Source organism: Anser brachyrhynchus (genome assembly GCF_964034855.1).
Source record: "Anser brachyrhynchus genome assembly, chromosome: 28".
NCBI lineage: Eukaryota > Metazoa > Chordata > Aves > Anseriformes > Anatidae > Anser > Anser brachyrhynchus.
In genome coordinates, this window is record NC_137721.1 from 2,936,983 (window position 1) to 2,945,442 (window position 8,460).

The following is an 8,460-nucleotide window of genomic DNA, read 5'->3' on the forward strand; positions in this document are numbered from 1 at the left end:
ATCTTTTGGTTCTGTCCTATAAAACAAGCTGTGGTTTTGCTGTCCTCTACTGCCATCCTCACGCGGTAACTAAGAATTGCCTGTGGGTAAAGGAGAAATGCTCCATATTTTATTATTTTGAAGCCATTATGCTCCTCCCTGTTCTGAACTTGTCAACTTTAAATTGGTGTCGGTTCTGAACTCGCCCAAATGAGAGCACAGGGGCCATCCATGGTCAATAAATGTCCAAGTGGTTCCTTGAGCTGGGGTCCTTGGAGAAGGTCCTCTGTTGGTTGCATTCCTCATTCCAACTGTCCTCGCCTTATCAGACCAGCCTACAATCTCTTGTGAAGCCTGTGGGAGTTCCCAGGCAAATAAGCTAACTGTCGGATATGACCACGAATGATAATGAATGGAGCAATTAAGACTTTCCTTTTGATGACTGTAATTTTAATGGGCTGGCGCAAACCAGCTGAATAGTATGGGAAGGAAGCTGCATCTGTGTCATAGGTAAAAACTGGGCAGATGACCAACTAAACAGCTGGGTGGGTCATAAAAATAGGAAGCTATGCAGTTGGACTTGTCAGGTGATGAGCAGCTCTGACTGCCTTCCCGAGGAGCTGGTCCTGCTCACAGTCATCGTCGCCACGGGTCCCTGCTGGACACCGAAATGAGGTTGGCCGTGACGCACTTGGAGTGCTGCTGATGCCTGGGTGACAAATGACATGTTCTTCACGCAGGCTCTTCTGGCATCTCAGAAATGCTCCTACTCCCCGTTGGAGAGGAGAGAATGGGAAAAATGCCTGCTGCCAGAGGTTCGGCTGGGCCTTTCCGGGAGCGGCCATCGCCCTGAGACCATCAGAGCATCCTCTGAGCCAGCCCCGTGGGGTGCTGTGCGTGGGGGACTAAAGGCTTGGGGAAAAGTAGGATAAAGTGAAGATTTTCTCTGTTTTTTAGTGCTGTGGATAGTGAAACAAGACAGAAATACATGGGTTTCTTGTTCCATTTACTGGATGCTGTTCTCCTTCAGAAGATCTTGAAAGGCTGAGTTAATAGCACAAGAACCACCTCCTTGGGCTTACTGGGAAACACCAGAATTACCTCCTATAAGGAGAGCCTGCTGTGTAAATGAGCTGCCAGTGCATGAAGTCTCTTCTTGCACTGCTATAACCCAGGTATAGCTTCATTAAAGCTTTAAAGTATGTTAAAATATTGCTTGTGGTCAGTGCCAGCAGGCTGGGCAGCAGGCAGATGCTGGACACTTCCCACAAATGTCCTGTCACGTGCCACGTTTCCAAAAACGTGGATGCCTCTGAGCCACAGTCCTGAGCTGGACAAGTTAGTCACCTCCAGTGAGAATGACCCATAATTGCCTGGCAAGCCACATTTTCCCTTATCGGTGGGGCAGGAAGTCCAGCGTGACAGGTGACGTCTCTGTGTTTGGCCACCCCACGGGGCTCCGGGGTGGGTGCGGGCTGGTGGTCCCATCCGTATCTCATTTCCCATCTGGAAACAAAAGGAAATGGTCTTTCCCAAACCAAACAAGGCAAGAATGGTCTTGGGGTACCTCTGATCAGCATTTAGTATGTCCAGTGGGCTCATTTGACTGGAAGTGGAGTTATAGAAACCACACAGGGCAAGGACTGATGCTGGAAGAAGGAAGGTAACTCATGCTTGTAGGATTTTGATGCTCAGGCTCTGCTGGCTGCCGTGCACGTGCAAGCAAAGCAAGGATGAGCTTTCAGAAACCAGGTGCTTTCTTGTGGGGCAGACCCTGGTGTAGGATACATCACTATGCCCCTCATCATCACAAGCCGCGATGCTCGTGCCCGAGTTCATTGCGTTGTGGCCCTGGGGAGTGGAAGGGCAGCGATGCAGGCACAGTGCCCGCCGCCACTGGTGCCACCGCGCCTCGCTTCACGCTCCCCTTTGTGCTCCAACTTTTGCTGTTGTTACAAAATCCCTCAGTGATGAGACTGTGGGAGTGATAAGAGATCTGCATATTTAATGTAGCAGGGCTGTTGCTCAATTTTGGCTTAACCTCCTTTTTGCTTTATCTGTTGCCATCTTACTTGGTAAGACTTCTTTCTAGGTTGAGGCCTGTCTTGATATGCCAGAGCAAACAGTGAAGTCTCATGTATAATTTTTTCTAAATGATGCTGCACTTTTTCAGATTTTTTAGATGTTTAATTATTTAAAAGTAAACTTTTGTTTGCCCATGCTACCATCTCTTACCACATTCAGCAAGCATCGGTTGAAAGAAGGAAGTAACCAAAAAAATAAAAAAAGTTTCCTTCTTTTGTTTGGTAAAGCATTTACTGCATGATCTAAGTTTGGTATAGGTACAAAGTGAAGTATAGAACTTTGATATATGGACAGCCAAAAAACACTTGAGGGGATCAGCTCTTTGGTATCCGGCAGACTCCAAGTGCAGTGTCGAAGCATGCTCACTACCAGACATTGAGAGATTTTAAACAGCAGTCAGAAACCTTTTGATCTGAAGGACATTTCTTTGACACAGCCACTCTAACAGCTGGGATTTAAAGTCAGAGCAAGCCATGTTAGCACGAGCGTTGCTGCATGCCATCACAAAGCTGCGGTGCTGGGCTGGTGCTGCTGCTACTGGTCGGGCAGGCCCAAGTCATCCCGTTTCGTAACTCCCCAATTCCCGCTGTAGCACTGATCATTTCCCAATGGGCTTCAGAAGAATGAGGAACCAGGACGCAGGAAAGAGGAAAACTGAAAAGAGGGTGTGGCCCTGGCCTTAATGTATGTGGCAAACTGCAGGGGCCAGACAAAAGTGAAACCAGGAAAGGAACCCCTGGCTGGACAGTTGAGTTGCCAAAGCCATTATATATTAATTGTTGGGGAAAGTTCTTCTTGGGGTATACTGACCTTATCACCACCGTTTTCACATTCCTTGGCAGAGCAACATAAAGCATGCTGCGTGTCTAAATTAGGACTTGCAGAAAGAGACCTCGCCAAGATCATGGATGGTTAAGTACAATCATAAGCAAAAAGGGCAATTTCTCAGTGGAGGGTCTTAGGAGAAGTGCTGGCAGAAAGGAGGGCAAAGGCTTGAAAGCTCTCATCCCCAAAACAGAAGCAGAATGCAAGAGGTGGAGGTAGAAACACTTCCAGATTTAAAATAATCCTTCCTTTCCGCCTCCTGCACCCATCTGACACCAAGGATTAAGTAGGTAGAGCAGCAGGCTGTGCCTTGTCTGAGGAGATGCAGAGTGAGGAAATGGGCAGCAAAAGGAAGAAGAAAATCTCTGCGTGCTCAGCAGAGGTGGATCCCTGTCCTCGGGCCCGGGGTGCTGCTGACACCAGAGCAAAAGCTGCCACCCCAAGCAACACATCGCATCAGTGCTGGGCACCAACAGGGGCTGTCAGCCAGTTGCCAAGCCATCTGGCAGTGGGGACAGGTCTTGCTTGGGCAGCAGTGAGCTGGTGGAGAGAGAGAAAGCTGTTCTGAACGCTGGGGATCACTCCCTTCTCTTCCTGAGGACTATCGAGTCCAAAAGGCTCTGAGCAATTTGTGGTCTCAGGGGAGATGCCAAGCTCCTGGAGCCCTGCGAGCTGCACAGGGTATGCCAAGCTCTGTGTCCACCATGCTGGTACAGGGCTGCCTACAGACCCCACAGTGCCTTATATATGTTGTGGGGGTGCTGGACATTGCAGATGTTTGGTATGTTAGGCCATTTTATTAAATGTTGTATCATATTGACTTAGTGAGAGAGAAACTGAGGGCTTAGGGGAAAGATGGTTTATATGGAGGGAAAGATTCTCCTCCATCTGACCAGTTCTTACACCTGCTTCCTCCTGCTTCCACCCTGCAATGTGCAAAAAGCATGGCTGGAATAGAGAATTAAACAAAGTAATCCAAGGGCTCCAGACTGTCTCGGTCTACAGTGTGCCTTGGTTGCATCCAGCCCATCTGCTACCCATCACCGGGCAGAAGTGTGGCCCTTTCCTACAATCAGGACGGATGTGAGGATCACACCTCTCATAGCCCACGCAGAGGATGTAATCAGGAGGTACTGAGCAAATGCACTGTGGGAATGTGCGCCTTTGTGGCAATTATACTCCACCCTCCTGCTACAACTCTGATAGCTACAGTCTGTGCTTTGTAGTGCACACAATGTTCTTCAGGGTCTCTATTAAATCACCTGAAAAGAGCCCTGACATCCAAATGCTGGGGAGCTCTGGCTCTGCAGCGGGATTTTCTTTCACTAAGGAAGGCTTTGTCTGGGGCTGAGGCATTGGACTGAGGTTTTGAAGCTCTGGTTTAACTCCCAGGTTTCAGACTTTCCCAAATTACTTTCCCCTGTGCATAAAATGGGGACATAATTCTGCTTTGATTCTCAGTCTCAGTACTGAGACTCCTATTTATGGGCCTGGGAAAAGGGATCTTCAGTAACATGAAGGAGCAGTTGGTTGGAAGCAAAACACTTTTATAACAGATTACAGACCTCAGATGGCTCAGCTGGGACTGAGGCTAACTGTGGAGCTCATTTCAGTGAATGTGAGCACTTAACTTTGATGTTGAAATGCAGGAAAGTGGTGCCAGATTCTGATTTTCTTGCCATCTCTTAACAGTTTGGCAATATAATGTTTTACTGCTTGTTCCTTTAACAAACTGTCAGTGTGTCAGCAGCTCTGTGTTGCCATGACCTATCCAACCGAGCTAACAAGCCTCATTTAGAGCAACCAAGCTAAGGTTTGTTACGCCTCGTTTCCCAGGACATGTACCTAAAACCCCAGGACGCGTCTTTTATGTGCCAGAACACGCTAAACCTCTTACTACTGTGTCCTGACTGTCCTTGATCTTAATAGCAGAGATAAACAAGCTGTTCTAGATATGCTAAGTATACAGTACAACCACAGCCCTTAATTTGGTTTTCAGACAAACAGTGAATCCTTTGACTTCTATCTTCCCTGCCCTACTTACCTCTCCACAAAGGGGCTTTGATATCACCTGCCGTTCTGTCTCCATCACATTAGCAGTGGTGTGGTCCCAGCTGAGTGTTTCTAGGGGTAAACATAGCAGCTGTACTGTAAGAAATAGTGCACAAAAACTCAGCAGAAGACTGGGTGGGAAGGGGAGGTGATTTTTATTTAACTGTATTAGGTTCTACCCACTGGGATACTCATCCACATGCTTGCAAGCAGCTCGATGCAAATGAGGAGCTTGTGCAGGACGTCTCAGGAGCAGCAAAGAGCAAGGAACACTGGGGACAGTGGCTTCAGTACATCTTCTGGGCTCCTCTTGGTCAGCAGTGATGACCTGCTTTGGAAGTGCCTCTTGCAAAAGCTGCAGATGTAGGCAGGTGTTCTGCCTCAGCCTTGCATGCCTCATGCCCAGTACTTCCCCAGCAAGGTTGCAGGATGCTGCCGTCCTCAACTACAGCCCCAACAGTTATCGTCTGTCTCCTTGCCAGGATAAGTGAAAGAAAACACACTAGCAATATGAATAGTTAAGAGTTCTTGGTTTTCATCCAGAATAGCTTTCCAAATTACAGGTTTGTCCAAGACTTTGAAAACTCAGGGTAGCTGATAGGCTTCCAAAAGGTTTCTCATGGGCCATCTTTTCAGGCCCCTTACAGGTGAAAGCCCCCAGCTGTCCCGTGAGTTTCCTTTCAGGTGAGAGCCTTCAGCAGAGCACTATGCCCTGTGGAAAGGGTCGCTCGCCTTCTTCTCCTTGGCAGAGTGACTTCCAGGCTGGGGCTCCGTGAGGCTGATGGTGCTGCTGGCAGAGATCAGCTGAGAGGTGCAAGCACCAAGATGAGATAAGGCTGAGCAGATCCCCTGCTCCAGGGCAGGAAATGCACCTGGGCAAAGCAAGCAGGGAGGCACATAGCAGAGACTCCAGGTGGCACAGCCTGTGGCTCTCCATTGAGAAGCGTGGCTCTGAACCAAAACAAGATACAGCTGCCCCCGTCAGCTCTGAGTGAAGGATCCTTCCAGTACTTGAAAGCTTGCTGGAGGGTTTTACTGGAAGAGCTCACTGTTTGTCATAATTCCAGTTTGTGTCATAATTCCAGAGAGTGGCGAACGATATCGACTGTGAAGTCCGCTGTGGCCCTTGCAGTTAAGGGATGAAGTGCTGCAGGAGAATGACAAAGGTGACCCCTTTTATCTCTTAACCCATGAGTAAATGCAGCAAAATACTGCATGCAACCTGCAAAAATATGATACTCTCCCTGCAAGAAGGGCTTTTCCTATTCTCATATGCTCCCAAGAGTTTTAAGCAAAGTTTAATAAATAATTTATCTGCCAGCTAGAATAAAACTCCCAGTACAGTCCTGCCCCGTTTCAAAGCTGCTCCTTTTCTGTCACGATCATCCTGCCTATGACAGAACACCCAATGCCCAGAGCATCTTTGTCATTGTGTATATAACTACCAGTTAACATAGCGATGAAATAACTTTTGGACTTTCTTTAACACTAAAATTGTGTAAGCTGGCCATGTCTTAACACCCCAGGCTATGTCAGGTACTGTCTATGCAAAAACTTGGGAAGTACCGATGAGGTTTTGAAAATCCACTACCCCGAGGGAAAATCTGGCTCTTCTGGCATCTGCAGGGCTGTGCGTGGCTCCCGAGACGTGGCAACATGCGGTGGCTGTGCTCTTGCAGCGCTGCTGGCTCGTGTCTATAACCACTGAGGGGGCAGCCAGCCCCTCTGCTCATGGGTCAGTGTCTCTGCAAGCCAGTGGGGTAGAAGAAAAAAAGGTCACAGTCCTAACCCAGGTGCTCTGACACTCCTGAAATTGTGCACAAATACCACTTCACTGCTCCTTTGGCTGTTTTTTTTCCCCCTTTTTTTCTCTGTAGGTCAAATTTTCCAAGGCTATAGAGCACCTGGAGCCTCCCAGGTTTGCATCACTTCAGGCTCTGGCTGTAAAGGTATGCGCTGTCATTTGGGGAGGCTGGAGTCCAGTGTGTGTCCCTACCGCCCCTGGCTATACCGTGGGTGTCATTAGAAACGTATAATATACTCCTACCAGTCTGCCAGTTACAACACAAAATAATAACATGCTGGAGTCATGTTTGAGTGTTCAGAAGCATCTTCTCAAATGAGAAAGAGATTTCCTATGCCTATAAAGACTAAAGTTCCTTTTTTTTCCCCCTCTCATTTCCTATTACAGGACTGTTGAACCTGTGTAGGGAGGATGTGAAAGTAAATCACTTGTTTTTTTCTGAAAAACCCAAGAACATGTTCGATTTTCCCAGTTTCTTCACTCTACTTGTAGTAGGTGGAGCCATCCGGTGACTTGAATATAGCTGAAAACAAAAGAGGTGGTGGAATGGAGATATCAATCAGAAATGACAAGCCCAAGATTATGCCAAGTAAGTGGGTAGTTGTGGTTGGGTTTGGCACATAAATAAATCAATCACTGTTTCCTTCCAAGAGGAGGACTAGATACTATATAAAAGTTCTCACATACCAGGTTTCCTCACTCCATTTGACTTCTTTCCACTGGTTCGTGCTGTGGGACACGGTAAGGCATTTCATGCTGCTGCTGAAAATTAACTTGTCTGATTAGCCTTGAAATACTCAGCTGGAAAAGGCGGGAGTAAATATGGCTTTTGGGTCTCATAGTCCAAAAATTGCTCCTTATTTACAGGCAATAGTTTTTGTTCTAATGACTAATTACTTAATTATACAGAAAAGAGGGAGAGCTGAGACAGAAAGAATCATCTTTGGAGGCCCTTTCTTTTGCCTGCACTTAACAGCATGTGCAAATGCTGCATATAGGCAGCTCTGAAATATTACTGAAATATACTGTAAGAAAAAGCATGGGAAAAAGAAAGAGTTCTTGCAGGTACTTAGCAAAGCATGGGAAAACAAAGGAACTAAAAACCAAAATGGAAGTTTTTCCAGCCTTTCATCTAAATTTCATCTAAAGGGTTCTTTTTCTCTCTCTTTTTCTTTTCTTTTCTTTTTTTTTTTTTTTTTTGCATGTTTGGAGACATCAACCTGCTGACCTGTAGACCCTTTTCATTAAGAGAGGTGTCACTTGCCTGCAAAGGAATATAAATTACTACTGCCAGCAGACAAAGGTGTGAGCTGTAGTGGGGATTAAGTGCCCAAAGTGCTCAAACTCCACAACATCTCTGCAGGTTTCAGCCTTGGGTACAAGCCACCACTGAGCCCTTGCAGCTGGTGGCCTAGCACATTCTGCTGAAATTTTGTGTAGCTTGTATTTGCACAGCTATTATCTTTTCCATAGGCTGTTGCTATATCTTATAAATTTTTAAGAAGAAATAAAACAGTCACTGTGCCCTTTTGAACCCATGATTGAAGGATTTCAAAGTGCAATGGAGTTATTGTGGAAATGATGAGCCATGTTCTTTGTTTCTTGTCTGACATGGAATACTAACACTGAGCATTACAACCCTTTCAAAATTCCCAAACCACACTTGGATAAGGGTAATTCTGGTGTACCACAGCCTTGCGTGCCTCTTCCAGTGG